General features: G+C 45.2%; 1 non-coding gene across 1 annotated transcript; it reads right to left on the minus strand.

Annotated features, from left to right (window-relative positions):
• Positions 1–486: 486 nt before the first annotated feature.
• Positions 487–624, minus strand: LOC119927852. Its single transcript, XR_005450819.1, has one exon. It is a non-coding gene; the product is annotated as a small nucleolar RNA SNORA7 (small nucleolar RNA).
• Positions 625–17,149: the final 16,525 nt, after the last annotated feature.

Below are 17,149 nucleotides of genomic sequence, written 5' to 3' on the forward strand. Positions count from 1 at the left end.
AGCCCGGGCCTGCGAGTCAGAAGGACCTGGGTTCTAGTTCTGACTCTGCCACCTGTCTGCTGTGGGACCTTGGGTAAGTCACTTCACTTCTCTGAGAATCAATTCCTTCATCTGTAAAATGGGGATTAATAGTGTGAGCCCCAGCTGGGACAACCTGATTACCTTGTATCCCCCCAGCGCTTAGAACAGCGCTTGGCAAATAGTAAGTGCTTAAACAAAAAACATTAGTATTATTATCATTATTGGGCTATGTTACTTGTAGTTGTCTTATGCTGTCGAGTCGTATCCGACCCATAGTGACGCCATGGACACATCTCTCCCAGAAGGCCCCACTCTTCATCTGCAATCATTCTGGTAGTGAATCCATAGAGCTTTCTTTGTAAAAATCCAGAAGTGCTTTACCATTGCCTCCTTCAGTGCCGTAAGCTTGAGTCTCCACCCTGGACTCTCTCCTGTGCCGCTGCTGCCCAGCAAAGGGGAGTTTTGACTTTTAACAGATGGTCTTCCACTCGCTAGCTACTGCCCAAGCCAGAAATGGAATGGATATGCCTCTGCTTGACTCTCCCTCCCATAGTCGAGACTGGTAGAGGACTGGAAACTCTCCAGGTACCACCCTGAGAGGTGCCACGCTACTTCACACAGCACATTTTATCTCAGTGCTTAGAATAGTGTCTGACACATTGTAAGTCCTCAAACCTCACTACTGGCTTCAAAGCTCTGCATCCCCTTGCCCCCTCCTCCGTCACCTCCCTTCTCTCCTTCTCCATCCCAGCCCACACCCTCTGCTCCTCTAACACCGCTAACCTCCTCACTGGGCCTCATTCTCACTTGTCCTGCCATTGACCCCTGGCCCACGTCCTACCTCTGGCCTGGAACGTCCTCCCTCCACACATCCACCAAGCTAGCTCTCTTCCTCCGTTCAAAGCCCTACTGAGAGCTCACCTCCTCTAAGAGGCCTTCCCAGACTGAGCCCCCTTTTCCTCTGCTCCACCTCCCCTCCCCATCATCCCTATTCCCTCCCTCTGCTCTACCCCCCACCCCCACCCCACAGCACTTGGTTATATATGTACATATTTATTATTCTATTTATTTTATTAATGATGTGTGTATATCTATAATTCAATTTATTTACATTGATGTTATTGATACCTGTCCACTTGCTTTGTTTTGTTTTGTTGTCTGTCCCCCCATTCTAGACTGTGAGCCCGTTGGGTAGGGATTGTCTCTGGTGCCGAATTGTACTTTCTAAGTGCTTAGTACAGTGCTCTGCACACAATAAGCGCTCAATAAAAACGATTGAATGACTGACTGACTGACTGAATGAATGAATGAATGTGAGTGCTGAACAAATGCCCTAAAAAACAAACAAAACTACAGAGCAATAGGAAGAAAACAACACTGAATGAAGAGGACAACATGCCTCACAGTACTCACAGAGCACTGTGCTGTACTCAATAGATGGATTCCTACCCTCAGGAAGTTTACAATCTGGTGGGGGAGACAGGCACTAAAGTAAATTTCAGGTAAGAGGAAGAAATAGAATGTAATCAATTAATCAATTAGTGGTATTTATTGAGCACTTACTGTGTGCAGAGCACTGTTCTACGTGATTTGGGAAGTACTGAGATATGGACGTATTTTACTACATGGGGTCGGGATTGAGAATTCAGTCAGTCATATTTATTGAGCACTTACTGTGTGCAGAACACTGTACTAAGCACTAAACCTAGCCCTACTGGATGACTGCATCAACCTCCCTGCTGTCCACCCAGCCTCCTGTTTCTCCCCACTCCAGTTCATACTTCACTCTACTGCCCAGATCATTTTTCTCCAAAAATACTCAGGACTTTTTTCCTCACTCCTCAAGAACTCCAGTGGTTGCCCATCAACCTCCACATCAAACAAAAAACTCCTCTCCACTGGCTTTAAAGGCCTCCATCCCCTTGCTCACTCTGACTTCACTCTCCTACTCAGACCCAGCCCGCACACTTCACTCCTCTACTGCCAACCTTCTCACTGTGCCTCCTTGTCTACCTCGCCCACATCCTACCTCTGGCCTTGAACGCCCTCAATCCTCATTTCCGATAGACAATTATTGCCCCTTCTTCAAATCCTTATTGAAGGCACATCACCTCCAAGAGGTCTTCCCTGACTAAGCCCTCTTTCCCTTTTCTCCCACTCCCTTCTCCATCTCCCTGACTTTCACCCTTTGTTCATTCATTCAATCGTATTTATTGAGCACTTACTGTGTGCAGAGCACTGTACTAAGCACTTGGGAAGTACAAGTTGGCAACATATAGAGACGGTCCCTACTCAACAACGGGCTCACAGTCCCTTCTCCCCTCCCAGCCCCACACCGCTTACGTTCAGTATCTGTCATTTATTTATTTCTGTTCATGTCTGTCTCCTCCCCTCTAGACTGTAAACTCATTTTGGGCAGGGAATGTGTCTGTTTATTGTTGTATTGGACTCTTCCAAGTGTCTAGTACAGTGCTCTGCACACAGTAAGCGCTCAATATGTAAGACTGAATTGAATTGAAGGGCTTAGATGATTTGGGAGTGTCGAAGTGGCAGTAGTCTGGGAAGAGGAGGGATTTTTTTTAATGGCATTTGTTAAGTTATTACTATGTGCTGTGCACTGTATTAATAATAATGATGGCATTTGTTAAGTGCTTACTATGTGCAAAGCACTGTTCTAAGCACTGGGCAGGATACAAGGTGATCAGATTGTCCCGTGTGGGGCTCACAGTCTTAATCCCCATTTTTACAGATGAGGTTACTGAGGCACAGAGAAGCTAAGTGACTTGCCCACGGTCACACAGCTGACAATTGGCAGAGCCGGGATTTGAACCCATGACCTCTGACTCCAAAGCCCTGGCTCTTTCCACTGAGCTACGCTGCTTCCCTCAAAGCACTGAAGTTGATAAAAGCTAATCAGGGAGGACACAGTTCATGTCCCACGTGGGGCTCATAGCCTCAATACCCATATTACAGATAAGGTAATAATAATAATGATAATAATAATAATAACTACTGTGGTATTTGCTAAGTGCTTACTATGTGGCAAACACTGTTCTAAATGCTGGGGTAATAATAATAATAATAATAATAATAATAATAATAATGGTATTTGTTAAATGCTTACTAAGCACTGTTCTAAGCACTGGGGAGATACAAGGTGATCAGGTTGTCCCACGGGGGGCTCACGGTCTTAATCCCCATTTTACAGATGAGGAAACTGAGGCCCAGAGAAGTGAAGCGACTTGCCCGAAGTCACACAGCTTACAATTGGTGGAGCCGGGATTTGAACCCTTGGCCTCTGACTCCAAAGCCCATGCTCTTTCCACTGAACCATGCTGCTTCTCATAGGTATCAGTTTGTCCCAAGTGGAGCTCACAGTCTTAATGTCCATTTGACACATGAGGTAACTGAGGCACAGAAAAGTGAGGAGCCTTGCTCAAGGTCACACAGAAGACAAGTGGCAGAGCCAGGATTAGAACCCATGTCCTCTGATTCCCAAGCTCATGTTCCCTCCACTAAGCCACACTGTTTCTCTAAACTGAGGCACAGAGAATAATAATGATAATGGTAGTTGCTAAGCGTTTTCTATGTTCCAGGCACTATTCTCAGTGCTGGGTAGATATGAGATAAAAGTGAAGTGACCTGCCCAAGGTCACACGGCAGACAAGCGGCAGAGCCAGGATTAGAACCCAAGTCCTTTTGATTCCCAGACTCCTGTTCTCTCCACTAGGCCATTCCACTTCTCATTGTTCATCAGATTAATCAGGGAAGCCTTCCCGGAGGAAATATGCTTTGTCTTGCTTTGGGCCAATCACATACCTGCAGTAGGGAGGGGAACCAGGGTTTTGACACCAAGTTATGTTTAAGGGAGGCAGAAGGGAGATTTTGAACAACAACTGCTGAAAAGATGATTTCCTTTTCTTCCTCTCCTCTTGCCTCTAGTCTGGCTCACAGCCTGAATCCATTATAACTTGGGGATTCTCTCTTGGTTTAAGACGTTACCAGGAAGTCAAATCCAATGCTTGCATTACTTGGTTATTTTATCTATTATTTTCATCCCAAATTGCCATTCAGTTGGTTTCAATAGAGGTCCATTACCAAAAATAACGTGTGCTATCACCCACAAAATTCAGGGTCAATATTCATTATGCCAGTCAACAGGCGTAGCGCTATTGATTCCTACCATCATCATTCTACTACTGTCATCCCACACACCCTTAAAGCTGACTGCTAAATGTGCAACATTATCTATTACCTCAAGGATAGATAATATAGTCAGTCAGTCAATTGTATTAACTGAGCACTTACTGTGTACAGAACACTGTACTAAGTGCTTAGAAGAGTATAACTGTAAACAGACACATTCTCTGTCCACAGTGAGCTAGTGAGTCTAGAGGGGGAGAAATATAGAAAAAATTTCGGGTCACAAGGGCTGTTACTTCTAGACTGTGAGCCCGTTGTGGGGTAGGGACCGTCTCTATACGTTGCCAACTTGTACTTCCCAAGTGCTTAGTGCAGTGCTCTGCACACAGTAAGCGCTCAATAAATACGATTGAATGAATGAATGAATATGACCCCTTCCTGCAAGTTTGTTTTTTATGGTATTTGATAAACACTACTATGTTCCAGGGACTGTACTGAGCACTTGGGTAGAGACAAGATAATCAGGTTGGACAAAGTACTTGTCCCACATGGGGCTCACAGTCTTGATCTCTGTTTTACAGATAAGGTAACTGGGGCACAGAGAAATTACGAGGCTTGCCCAAGAACATTCAGTTGATAGGTGGCGGAGATGGGATTAGAACCCAGGTCCTTCTGACTCCCAGGCCTGTGGTCTATCCCCTCAGCCACCCAAGTATTCTGTTTCTCTTAGAAGTCTTGCCTGAGACTCCTCCTTAATACAATTAGCGGGTAGGGAAGATGCCGATCTTCATTTATTCATTCAGTTGGATTGAGAGCTTACTTTGTGCAGAGCACCACACCAAGCTCTTGGGAGGGTACTATAAACAGACATGTTCCCTGCCCACAGTGAGCTCACAGTCTAGAGGGGAAGACAGACATTAATATAAGTAAATAAGTGACAGACCTGGACATCAGTTCTTCTAGACTGTGAGCCCTTCTAGGCTGTGAGCCCACTGTTGGGTAGGGACCGTCTCTATGTGTTGCCAACTTGTACTTTCCAAGCACATAGTACAGTGCTCTGTACACAGTAAGTGCTCAATAAATACGATTGATTGACTGATCAGTGGTGTGGGGCTGGGATGGGGGGGATGAATAAAGGGAGCAAGTCAGGGTGATGCAGAATAATAATAATAGTATTTATTAAGTGCTCACTATGCTCAAAGCACCATTCTAAGCACTTGGGAGGTTACAAGGTGATCAGGTTGTCCCACAGGGAGCTCACAGTCTTAATCCCCATTTTACAGATGAGGTAACTGAGGCCCAGAGAAGTTAAATGACTTGCCCAAGGTCACACAGCTGACAATTGGCAGAGCTGGGATTTGAACCCATGACCTCTGACTCCAAAGCCCCTGCTCTTGCCACTGAGCCGCTGCTGCTTCTCTCAGAAGGGAGTGGGAGATAAGGAAAAATGGGGCTTTTTCTGGGAAGGCATTTTGGAGGAGATGGGCTTTCAGTGAGGCTTTGAATGGGCCTGGGAGAGTCATTATCTGTGGGATTTGTGGAAGGAGGACATTCCAGGCCAGAGGCAGGATGTGGGCGAAAGGTCGGTGATGAGATAGACGAGATAGACCGACCCTCCCCAGCACCCTCCCCTTCTGGACAGACAGACCTACCTGCAACAAGACTACCCTCCTCCCTAGGCAGTGGAGAAACAGTGTGGTTTAGTGGAAAAAGCCCGGGTGTCAGATAATAATAATAATAATGATGGCATTTGTTAAGCATTTACTATGTGCAAAGCACTGTTCTAAGCGCTGGAGAGGATACAAGGTGATCAAGTTGTCCCATGTGGGGCTCACAGTCTTAATCCCCATTTTACAGATGATATAACTGAGGCACAGAGAAGTTGAGTGACTTGCCCAAGGTCACACAGCTGACAATTGGCGGAGACGGATGTGAACCCATGACCTCTGACTCCCAAGCCCATGCTCTTTCCATTGAGCCATGCTGCTTCTCAGATCTCAGATGATGTGGGTTCTAATCCTGCCTCTGCCACATGTCTGCTGGTGATCTTGGGCAAGTCATTTCACTTCTCTGTGCCACAGTTCCCTCAGCTGTAAAATGAGGATCAAGACTGTGAGTCCTACGTGGGACAGGGAGTGTGTCCAACCTGATTATCTTGCATCTACCCCAGAGCTTTTTACGGGGCATCGTACATTGTAAGCACTGAACAAATACTGTAATCCTTATTGTTATGCGACACATCATTAGCAAAACTGCAGCTGAAATTGAATTCTTTCAAAAAATGTTCCCAAATCAAGCCTTCTATGGGGCATTTCCATTTTCCAAAAATGGAGCAAGGATTCCAAAAATGTAGAATTCACCATTTTGTTTATCCTGAACAACTTTGCTTGTGAACCTCCTCTTGTAACAGATTGTTTTTCCTTTGAGAATCAATCAATCAGTGGTAACTATTAAGCACTTGCTGTGTGCAGAGAACTGTGCTAAGCACTTGAGAGGGTACAATACAACAGAATCAGTAGACACATTCCCTGCCCACAACGAGCTTACAGCCTCAAGGGAAGGAAATTTCAACTTAGATTACAAATGTATTAATAAAGGTCCCCAAATCTACACACACACACACATACACACACACACACATTTTTTTTTTCCAAAAGCAAAACCACAGAACATGTACTGGTTTTTCACTTTTCAGTGGACCTCTGACCTTCTGGGGTGAAAGCCTGTTTATTCTCATAAAAATAGGATTTCCTGTGTCTAAGAAAAATACCAATAAGGTTGAAATGTGCTTGAACATCAAACAGCAACAACATTTTGATGAGTTAAATGTCACCAAACTAGAAACACATGGATTACATTTACCCAGGAACGCAAATCGGCTTGGGAAGAAAAAGAGAGAAAATAAATTGCGGGCAGAACAAATGTATTTGGGACCAACTGGACGTTTCAGTATTTGGATGAAAAATCTGGCATCTTGGATTAACAAAGTAGGTGCTTACATTACAGACTGTCTAAACAGATTTATTTCCCCCAATGTAAATTTTCCAGTAAGATGTGTTTCCTTAAAAATGACAGAAGGACCTTACTTATGACTTTGGGAAAGGGAAAAAAAAATCAATCTCTTTTCTCTTTCAGTATCTAAAGGTTTTCTGCTAATATAGGAAGGGCAGCGAATATAGTTGACAAGGTTATAATCAACAGATGGCTTCAGCCGTTAGGACACAGACCCTTTCTCCTCGTCGGTGGACTTTGATCTGAATCGATTGGGGAAAAGTTTCGAAGATGTCTACTTGCCCCTTTATTGATGATCCTTATATAATCTTTTGACCTGGGTCAGATGTCAAGATTGGTGGCTTCTCAGGTTTTCCATTTCGCTCATTTACTTCCCCATTGGTGGCAATTTGGAGACATTATTAGTCATCAGCTGCTGTTCAAGAGAAATTCCTCCCACTCCAACCAAGGGGGAAGTTTTTCAGAATCGAACAAACTTTGAGGAGATGAATTTGGGTTAATCGAAACTCTTTAAAAATGGTTTTCTCTTCTTCCATGTATCTGGTAGGATTTTGGATAAGATGACTTTAACTTACTACAGGTGCTCTGCCCAGAGAAAGCACTCAATAAATATAAATAATTGATTGAAAAAGAAAAAAATTGATGAAGCAAATTAGGGCTAGGGGCTTCAAGTAGGGTAACATTTCCTTGAGATACCTTGAAAGAAAGAGACTGTGACGTCTGATAATTTTGTATCTACTCCACTCCTTAACAGAGTGCTTGACATTTAGAAAGTCCTTAACCTATGTCCCAAATGTAATAATAATACTAAAAATTTGGAACCTGAGTATTTTCTAGTTGAAGAAGAAGAGGAATAGAAGGCATCAAACATCTTAAAAGCATCTTGCTGAGAGGATTTCGACTCAAGACAATGGAAGGAAGCAGCACAGCCTAGTGGATAGAGCCCAGGCCTGGGAGTTAGAGGATCTGAGTTCTAATTCTGGCTTTTTCACTCATCTGCTGTGTGACCTTGGATAAGTCACTTCACTTGTCTGTGCCTCAGTTACCTCATCTGTAAAATGGAGATTAAGACTGGGAGTCCTTTGTGGGACAGGGACAGTGCCCAACCCAGTTATCTTGTATCTATCCCAGCGCTTAAGAATGATGCCTGACGCAAAGTCAGTGCTTAACCAATACCATTTAAAAAAAATACAGAACAAAGAGCGGCTCTGATGTGGTTATCTTGTGTCTACCCTAGGGCTTTGCACAATGCTCAGCGATTAGTAAGCACTTTGTTTTTAATAGTATTTGTAAGTGCTTACTCTGTGCCAAGCATTGCACTAAGCTCTGGGGTACCTACAAGTTAATCAGTTGACACAGTCCATGTCCCACATGGGGCTCACCAGTCATAATCTCCAATTTTATAGATGAGATAACCGAGGCCCAGAGAAGTGAAGTGACTTGTCCAAGGTCACACAGCAGACAAGTCACAAAGCCAGGATTAGAAACCAGCTCCCTGGACTTCTCAGACTCGAACTCAATCCACTTGGCCACTCTGCTTGTCATGCTATACTCAACAGATAACACAGTGATTTTATTTAATGTTTGTCTCCCCCTCTAGAATGTCAGCTCCTTGTGGGCAGGGAATATGTCTACCAACTCTCATATTTTACTCTTCCAAGTGCTTAGTACAGTGCTCCGTGCACATTAAGTGATTGATTGATTGTTATTATGGCATTATGTGTTCTAGAAATAATAATAATAATAATAATGGCATTTATTAAGTGCTTACAATGGGCAAAGCACTGTTCTAAGCTCTGGGGAGGTTACAAGGTGATCAGGTTGTCCCACAGGGGGCTCACAGTCTTCATCCCCATTTTACAGATAAGGTAACTGAGGCACAGAGAAGTTAAGTGACTTGCCCAAAGTCACACAGCTGACAATTGGTGGAGCCGGAATTTGAACTCATGACCACTGACTCCAAAGCCCGTGTTCTTTCCACTGAGCCACTCTGCTTCTCTGATAATAATGATGGTATTTGTTAAGTGCTTACTATGTGCCAGGCTCTGTTCTAAGCTCTGGGATCGGTACAAAGTAATCAGAAGAGAAGCAGCATGGCTCAGTGGAAAGAGAACGGGCTTTGGAGTCAGAGGTCATGGGTTCAAATCCCGACTCCGCCACTTGTCAGCTGTGTGACTTTGGGCAAGTCACTTAACTTCTCTGGGCCTCAGTTCCATCATCTGTGAAATGGGGATGAAGACTGTGAGCCCCACGTGGGACAACCTGATCACTTTGTAATCTCCCCTGCACTTAAAACAGTGCTTTTATTTTTACTATTATTATTATCAGGTTGTCCCACGTGGGGCTAATAGTCTTCATCCCCACTTTACAAATGAGGTAACTGAGGCACAGAGAAGTTAAGCAGCTTGCCCAAGGTCACACAGCAGACAAGTGGTGGAGGCGGGATAAGAACCCATATCCTCTGACTCCCAAGCCAGTGCTCTTTTCACTATGCCATGCTGCTTCTCCTTATTCATTCATTCATTCATTCATTCATTCAATTCATTCAATTGTATTTATTGAGCCCTTACTGTGTGCAGAGCACTGTACTAAGCACTTGGGAAGTACAGGTTTGCAACATATAGAGATCGGTCCCTACCCAACAGCGGGCTCACAGTCTAGAAGACTTCTTCTTCTTTGTCAGAAAGTTCTCTGACAATGGTTCAGACTTCTTGACTATCCAGGCCACCCAGATGCTTACCACTAAATTCACTGAGAAGCAGCGTGATGTAGTGGATAGAGCACGGGCCTGGGGGTCAGAAGGTTATGGGTTCTAATCCCGGCTTCACCACTTGTCTGCTGTGTGACCTTGGGTAAGTCACTTCACTTCTCTGGCCCTCAGTTCCCTCATCTGTAAAATGGGGATTGAGATTGTGAGCCCCATGTGGGACAGGGACTGTGTCCAACCCGATTTGCTTGTATCCACCCCAGTGCTTAGTACAGTGCCTGGAGCATAGTAAGGGCTTAACAAATACTAAAATTATTATTAAATTAATTATTATTATTACTCATTCAATTTATTAAATCGTATTTATTGAGTGCTTACTGTGTGCAGAGCACTGTACTGAGCACTTGGAAAGTACAATTCAGCAACAGATAGATAATCCTTACCCAACAATGGGCTCAAGTCTAGAAGGGGGAGACAGACAACAAAACAAAGCAAGTAGACAGGTGTCAATAGCATCAATATAAACAAATAGAATTAGAGATTGCACTCCTTCGTGGACACTGGTGATAATAATAATGATAATTGTGGTATTTGTTAAGCACTTACTTTGTGCCAGGCACTCTACTAAGCGCTGGGGTGGCTACAAGCATGTCAAGTTGGACACAATCCCTGCTCCATGTGGGGCTCACAGTCTCAACCCTAATTTTACAGATGAAGTAACTGAGGCCCAGAGAATAATAATAACAATAACAACAACAACAACAACAACAATAATAATAATAATAATAATAATAATAATAATAATAATAATATTGGTATTTGTTAAACTTACTATGTGTCAAGCACTGTTCTAAGTGCTGGGGGAGATACAAGGTAATCAGGTTGTTTCAAGTGGGGCTCATAGTCTTAATCCCCATTTGACAGATGAGGGAACTGAGGCACAGAGAAGTGAAGTGACTTCTCCAACATCACATAGCAAACAAGTGATGGAGTGGGATTAGAACCCATGACTCCCAGGCTCATGCTCTATCCACTATACCACACTGCTTCCTAATGATAATAGTATTGAGAAGCAACAGGCCCTAGTTCTAATCTCAGATCTGTCACCTTTCTGCTGTGTGGCCTTGGACAAGTCATTTAAGACAGTCTTCTAGACTGTGAGCCCACTGTTGGGTAGGGACCGTCTCTATATGTTGCCAACTTGTACTTCCCAAGCGCTTAGTACAGTGCTCTGCACACAGTAAGTGCTCAATAAATATGATTGATTGATTGATTTAACTGTTCTGTACCTCAGTTTTCTTACCTGTCAAATGGGATTTAAATACTTCTCATTTAGATTGGGAGCCTCATAATAATAATGATGATGATGATGGCATTTGTTAAGCACTTACTATGTGACAAGCACTGTTCTAAGCGCTGGGATAAATACAAGCTGATCAGGTTGTCCCACTTGGGGTTCACAGTCTTGATCCCCATTTTACAGATGAGGTAACTGAGGCCCAGAGAAGTTAAGTGACTTGCCCAAAGTCACACAGCTGACAAGTGGTGGATTCGGAATTAAAACCCATGACCTCTGACTCCTAAGCCTGGGCCCTTTCCACTAAGCCATGCTCCTCTAGTAGGGGAGACAGACATTAAAATAATGTTCAGCTCAGGCAGCTTTCTTAAAATACAACACAAATAAAAACAGTGTGGCCTAATGGAAAGAGCACAGGCCTGGGAGTCAGAGGACGTGGGTTCTAATCCTGGCTCTGCCACATATCTGCTGTGTGACCTCGGGCAAGTCACTTCACTTTTATTATTATTATTGTTATTATTAGGACCTGGGTTGAGAAGCAGCATGGCGTAGTAGATAGAGCACAGAGCTGGGAGTCAGAAGGGATCCGCCCTTTCCTCTCCATCCAAACTGCTACCCTGCTGGTTCAATCTCTCATTCTATCCCAACTGGATTACTGCATCAGCCTCCTTTTTGACCTCCCAACCTCCTGTGTCTCCCCACTTCAGACTATACTTCACTCTGCTGCCCAGATTATCTTTCTACAGAAATGTTCTGGGCATGTCACCCCCCTCCTCAAAAATCTCCAGTGGTTGCCCATCAACTTCCGTATCAAGCAAAAACTCACCAGTGGCTTCAGAGCTTTGCATCCCCTTGCCCCCTCCTACCTCCCCTCCCTTCTCTTCTTCTCCCTCCCAGCCCGCACCCTCCGCTCCTCTGCCACCGCTAACCTCTTCATTGGGCCTCGTTCTCACCTGTCCTGCCGTCGACCCTGGCCCACCTCCTACCTCTGGCCCGGAACGGATCATAGAAGGGAACCCAGAACTGAGCCCTTAGGGACCCCCACAGTTATGGGATGGGAGGCGGAGGAGGAGTCTGTGGAAGAGATGGAGGATGAGTGGCCAGAGAGATAGGAGGAGAACCAGAAGAGGACCGTGTCAGTGAAGCTGAGGTGGTATGATGTTTCCAGGAGAAGAGGATGGTTGACAATGTCAAAGGCAGCTGTGAGGTCGAAGAGAATGAGGATGGAGTAGAGGCCTTTGGATTTGATGAGATGGAGATCATTGGTGATCTTTAAGAGGGAGAAGGATAGAGTGAAGGGTGTGGAAGCCAGATTGGAGGGGGCTAAGGAGAGATTTGGAGGATAGAAGGTGGAGAGAGTGGGTAGACAATCGCTCAAGAGGATTGAAGTGGGTGTAGAGGACTCATTCTAGAAGATAGGAGGGGAGTGGGTAGAAGGGAGATGGGGTGATAACTGGAGAGAGTCCAGACAAAGGGTTGATTTTTTTCTGGATAGGGAGGACATGGGCATGTTTGAAAGGACTGGGGAAGAAGCCATTGGGAAGTAAAAGGTTGAAGATGGCAATTAGGGAAGGAAGTAGCAGCATGGTGAAGTGGAAAGAGCAGAGGCTTGGGAGTCAGAAGGTCATGGGTTTTAACCCCGGTTCCACCACTTGTCTGCTGTGTGACCTTGGGCTGCTGTGTTACTTCACTTCTCTAGGCCTCAGTTATGTCATCTGGAAAATGGAGATTGAGACTGTGAGCCCCACGTGGGTCAGGGACTGTGTCCAACCCGATTTGCTTGTATCCACCTCAGTGCTTAGAACAGTGTCTGTCAAATAGTAAGCACTTTACAAATACCACCATCATCATCATTATTATTTTTTGAGAAAGGAAGGGAAAAATTAGAGATGCAGTGTGGTTCAGAAGAAAGAGTATGGGCTTGGGAGTCAGAGGTCATGGGCTCTAATCCCAGCTCTGCCACCTATTGGCTGTGTGACTTTGGGCAAGTCACTTCACTTCTCTGTGCCTCAGTTACCTCATCTGTAAAATGGGGATGAAGACTGTGAGCCCCACGTGGGACAGGGACTGTGTCCAACCCGATTTGCTCGTATCCACCTCAGTGCTTAGAACAGTGTCTGTCAAATAGTAAGCACTTTACAAATACCGTCATCATCATCATTATTATTTTTTGAGAAAGGAAGGGAAATATTAGAGAAGCAGCGTGGTTCAGTAGAAAGAGTACGAGCTTGGGAGTCAGAGGTCATGGGCTCTAATCCCAGCTCTGCCACTTATTGGCTGTGTGACTTTGGGCACACAGTTACCTCATCTGTAAAATGGGGATGAAGACTGTGAGCCCCACGTGGGACAGTCTGATCACCTTGTATCCCCCCAGCAATTAGAACGGTGCTTTGCACATAGTAAGCGCTTAACAAATACCATCATCATTATTATAACAAATGTTCTGATAAGGCGGGAAAGGAATTGATGCCTGTTTACTTGTTTTGATGTCTGGCTTCCCCCTTCTACACTGGGATCCTGTTTCGGGCAGGGATTGCCTCTGTTGCTGAATTGTACATTCCAAAGGCTTAGTACAGTGATCTGCACACAGTAAGCGCTCAATAATCCGATTGAATGAATGAATGGTACAGGTAGAGAGAATGGATTTTGAAGGGTAATAGGAGACCTCTTCTTGAGATATTTCTGGGAAACATGGGGATGTTGAAGAAAAGCAGGGTAGGGAGATCAAACCTGTTGGTTTCAATTTTCTGAATCGCTTGCGGGTTGGCTGGCTCTGGTCTGCTTCCAGCCACCGTCGGTTCACTCCCTACCTCCCTTTGCTGGTCCTCTCTGGAGGAACCACAAACACATCTCCGGTAGAGGTTTGCTTCCTAGCTGTAGACCAGAGACTCCGTCCCTCCTTTTCATTCATTTGATCGTATTTATTAAGTACTTACTGCATACAGAGCACTGTACTAAGCACTTGGAAAAGTACAGTACAACAATCAACATTGACCATCCCTGCTCACAACAAGCTCACATTCTAGAGGACTTTGGCCTCCTATGCTGGCCGCAGGGCTCAGCTCTGGAGAAAGACTCATGAGGCAGATAAAATAAATAATAATAACTATAATAATGATAATAATAATTGTCATATTTGTTAAGATCTTAAGGCCAGGGACTGTGTCCAACCTGATTAACTTGTAACTACTCATTCATTCATTCATTTATTCAATCGTATTTATTGAGAATTTACTGTGTGCAGAGCACTGTACTAACTGCTTGGAAAGTACAATTCGGCAACAGATAGAGACAGTCCCTACCCAACAATGGGCTCACAGTCTAGAAGGAAGAGACAGACAACAAAACAAAACAAGTAGACAGGTGTCAATACCATAAGAATAGGTAAATAGAATTATAGATATATACACATCATTAATACAATAAATAGAGTATAAATATGTACAAATATACACAAATGTTGTGGGGAGGGGAAGGGGGTAGGGCAGAGGGAGGGAGTGGGGATGAAGGGGAAGGGAGGAGGAGCAGAGGAAAAGGGGGCACTCAGTCTGGGAAGGCCTCCTGGAGGAGGTGAGCTCTCAGTAGGGCTTTGAAGGGAGAGCTAGTTTGGAGGATGTGTGGAGGGAGGGCATTCCAGGCCAGAGGTAGGACATGGGCCAGGGGTCGAAGGTAGAACAGGTGAGAATGAGGCCCAGTGAGGAGGTTAGCGGTGGTAGAGGAGCGGAGGGCGTGGGCTGGGATGGAGGAGGAGAGAAGGAAGGTGAGGTAGGAGGGAGAAAGGTGATGGATGGTTTTGAAGCCAATAGTGAGGAATTTTTGCTTCATGCGAAGGTTGATAGGCAACCCCTGGAGATTTTTGTAGAGGGTAGTGACATGTCCAGAACGTTTCTGTAGAAAGAGAATCCAGGAAGCAGAGTGAAGTATAGACTGAAGTGGGGAGAGACAGGAGGATGGGAGATCAAAAAGGAGGCTGATGCAGTAATCCAGTCGGGAGAGGATGAGAGATTGAACCAACAATGTAGCAGTTTGGATGGAGTGGAAAGGGTGGATCTTGGTGATGTTGTGAAGGTGAGACCGGAAGGTTTTGTTGATGGATTGGATGTGTGGGGTGAGAGAGCAGAGTCGAGGATGACACCAAAGTTGAAGGCTTGTGAGACAGGAAGGATGGTAGTGCCATCCACAGTGATGGGAAAGTCAGGGAGAGGACAAGGTTTGGGAGGGAAGATAAGGAGCTCAGTCTTGGACATGTTGAGCTTTAGGGGGTGGGTGGACATCCAGGTGGAGATGTCCTGAAGGCAGGAGGAGATATGAGCCTGGAGGGAGGGAGAGAGCACAGGGGAGGAGATGAGGATTTGGATGTCACCTGTGTAGAGTTGATAGTTGAAGCCTTGGGAGCAAATGAGTTCATCAAGGGAGTGAGTACAGATGGAGAACAGAAGGGGACCAAGAACTGACCCTTGAGGAACCCCCACAGTAAGGGGATGGGAGGGGGAGGGGGAGGGGGAGCCCGTGAAGGAGACTGAAAATGAATGGCCAGAGAGCTGAAAGGAAAACCAGGAGAGGATGGAGTCTGTGAAGCCAAGGTTCATTTATATATATGTTTGTACAGATTTGTTGCTCTATTTATTTTACTTGTACATATTTAGAGAAGCAGTGTGGCTCAGTGGAAAGAGCACGGGCTTTGGAGTCAGAGGTCATGGGTTCGAATCCCGGCTCTGCCACATGTCTGCTGTGTGACTTTGGGCAAGTCACTTGACTTCTCTGTGCCTCAGTTACCTCATCTGTAAAATGGGAGTGAAGACTGTGAGCTCCACGTGGGACAACCTGATGACTTTGTATCTATCCCAGCGCTTAGAACAGTGCTTGGAACATAGTAAGCGCTTAACAAATGCCATTATTATTATTATTATTAAGGTTGGATAATGTGTTGAGGAGAAGGGGATGGTCCACAGTGTTAAAGGCAGCTGGGAGGTTGAGGAGGATTATGATACAGTAGATGCCATTGGATTTGGCAAGAAGGAGGTCATTGGTGACCTTTGAGAGGGCAATTTTGGTGGAGTGTAGGGGATGGAAGCCAGATTGGAGGGGGTCTAGGAGAGAGTTGGCATTGAGGAATTCAAGGCAGCGAGTGTAGAGGACTCGTTCTAGGAGTTTGGAAAGGAAGTGTAGGAGGGAGATAGAGCAATAACTGGAAGGGGCAGTGGGGTCAAGAGAGGTTTTTTTTGGGATGGGGGAGATGTGGGCATGTTAGAAGGCTAAGGGGAAGAAACCACTGGAGAATGAGCAGTTGAAGATGGAAGTTAAGGAGGAGAGGATGGAAGGGGTGAGAGTTTTTATAAAATGAGAGGGAATGGGGTCCACAGCACAGATGGGTGGAGTGGTACTTAAGAGGAGGGAGGAGATGTCATTTGAAGATACTGCTGGGAAGGATGGGAAGGTAGAGGAGAGGGTTGAGAGTGGGGGCGGGGGGATGGAGAAGGGGGAGGGGTGGCTGTGGAGAGCTCAGACCTGATGGTGTTAGTTTTCTTAATGAAATAGGTGGCCAGATCATTGGAGGTGAGGGATGGAGGAAGGGGAGGAACAGGGAACCTAAGGAGGGAGTTAAATGTCCAGAACGGCTGATAGGGGTGATGGGCATGGGTATCAGTAAGGGAAGAAAAATAGTTTTGCCTGGCCAGCGCTTAGAATGTATTTGGCACATAGGAAGTGCTTAACAAGTACCATGATATGATGCACCACGTGCTTGTGCTATGCGCTGGGGTAGATACAAGAAAATTGGGTTGGACACAGTCAGTCCCTAACCCTCATGGGGCTCACAGTCTTCATCCCCATTTTCCAGATGAGGGGACTGAGGCCCAGAGAAGTGAAGTGACTTGCCCAAGGTCACATAGCAGTGGTAATAGTAATGGTAGTAGTAGTAAGAGTGTAGTGATAATACTAGTAGTAGGGGCAGTAATTGTAGCAGTAGT

This window comes from Tachyglossus aculeatus, chromosome 4 (assembly GCF_015852505.1).
Source record: "Tachyglossus aculeatus isolate mTacAcu1 chromosome 4, mTacAcu1.pri, whole genome shotgun sequence".
NCBI classification, from domain to species: Eukaryota; Metazoa; Chordata; class Mammalia; order Monotremata; family Tachyglossidae; genus Tachyglossus; species Tachyglossus aculeatus.